Genomic DNA, 2,200 nt, shown 5'->3' on the forward strand with positions numbered 1-2,200 from the left:
CAGCTGTCGCAGCAGCTCCCGGCGGCTGAGTGACTTGCTTATATCCCAGCTGGGCTGTTCACTGGGAGGAGGAGCTGAGAGGCGGCGGCGGGTGGAGTTATCCAAAACCTGGGTGGAGACAACTCGCATCAGTCCCAGCCCTTCCTTAGGAAAGGCTGGGAAAATATCCCTGGGTAAAGGGGCCTCGGGAGGGCGGCTCCGGGGACGCAGTCCGGAGAAACCCCCTTCCACACGCTTTTCTAGGGCGATTCGCCCAACAGAGGCTGGATTGCAGACTGGGGGGACTTGGCCAGGGAAAAGGGCACCTTGAAGGGGGCTGCAGTGAGGAGCTGCAGCCAGGCACCCCCAGGACACTGCTGTCCTACAGGATAGGGCAGGCAGCATCTCAGCAGCTGACCCCAGGGTGCGGGGGGTCCTGGCACACCCTGAATGCGGGACCCTGGGGTACCTGAAACTCTGGGGTCCAGGGACACAAATACAGCCCCAAAACACCCTGGTCTGGGTTCCCCTGAATCCTGAGGCATCCCACACAAAGAGCACTGGGGCATCAAAGAATGCCCCCACCCACCTACTCACTCCCCTGTACTGGTTTTGCCCAGTTCTCTCAGCACTGGTATTCTCCATTTCGCAGCTCTCTTCTGCGCCAGCTGTGCCAGTTTGTGGCTCCCCAACTTCTGAGCACCAGTTGTGTCCCCACCCCAATTCCTTGTTTCCTGTTCTGCCTCCCAGCCCTCTCCAGTCCCACTCAACCTCCTTCCCAGTATCTCCAGCTCCCAGCAGGGCTGATTCCCAGTCCTCCCAGCAGGTGCGGGGTTCTCTGTCTCCCTCGAAGCTCCGCTGAGACTCGGGGAGCTCGTGATTTCCAGATCTGCCAAATGCTTCCCGGCACTCCCAGTGCTGCCAGAGAGAGGATGTCCCTACCTCGGACTTCATCCCCCTCCCTGCGTTGTGCTGTGGAGCCAAACCCTCCCGTGAGTGAGAAACGGGAATGAAAAAGCAACCCTTTTACACCCTAGAAATGAGGGGTGGGCGGGGATCCTGGGGGGATCCACTTCCTCCTGCTTGGAGAGTTGGGCTCTGCGGCAAGGAAAGCTGGGAAAGCAGCTGCCGGAGCACCCTAAAGCACAACCTCCCCCAACCATTCCCTGCGAGCAGAGGGGTCCAAGGTCAAGGGCACAGCCGCCCCCGGAGCCATGGCCGCCCGGCTCCTCCTGTCCGCGCCGCAATCCAAGCTCACTTTGCTTTTCGGCTCAGGGAGGGCAGCAGAGCCCCAGGCGGGCTGAGAATGACTCACACAGCAACGGAGCAACACACGCAAACACGCGGGGCACACACAGGACACACGCGTGTGCGCTCCCCGGCAATGATTAACCCGCTGGCAGCCGGTGCGCGGGCTGCGGAAAGTAGCCGGCAACAATCCAGGGTCAAACTTTGAAAAAGCAACAGTTCCGTGCCCGGAATCTGTCCCAGCGCCACGTCAAAGACGGGAGGGGAAAGGGGAAAAAGGGGTGTGGGGGTGTCAGCTGGGCACAGCCCTCCTGGCACTGCCAGGGGAGGGGTTGGGGGTCGGGATTCCACCGCTGCACCCCCTTCCCCACCTGGCTCGCAGGGTAACCCTCTCTGCCTGGAGAAGCCCCCCGAGCGCTGCGGGCATCCCTGTGCCACCACCCTGATCTCCCTGCGCCTCCGGGGAGGGCTCTGCGCTCCTTCACGCCGTTCCTTTGCTCAGTTCCACACAAATTCCTCCTTTCCTGCCTCCTTGCCTGTCCCGGGCTGCCTTTCCTTCCCCCTCCCAGGGGCACAGCCCCTTCCCTGGCGGGTGGGGGGACACCCGTGCGTGGAGGGAGGGAGAGCGGGCAGGGAGAGCGGGCAGGAAGGGGCAGGGATGGCAGGGGTGGCAGCAGGGATGGCAGTAGGGATGGCAGTAGGGACGATGCCCAGGGACGGTGGCCGTGCCCCGCGGGCAGAGCGGAGCGGAGGGCGGGCTCGGCGCGCTCGGAGGCTGCCGGGACGCGCGGCCCGCCCGCCCTGCGCTCTCCGCGCTGTTTTCTTTCAAACCCCGAGCCCTGGTGGGAGGGAAAGCCAAAGGCCGTTTGGCCCCAGGGTGCTCTCTCAGCAGGAGGTGCCCTCCTGCCTCCAGGACATCCGCGGGGACACGGACCTTGGAGCGTGTCCAGGGTCACCAACTGAAGGGCTGAAG

Source organism: Fringilla coelebs, assembly GCF_963513975.1.
Source record: "Fringilla coelebs genome assembly, chromosome: 29".
Lineage (NCBI taxonomy): Eukaryota > Metazoa > Chordata > Aves > Passeriformes > Fringillidae > Fringilla > Fringilla coelebs.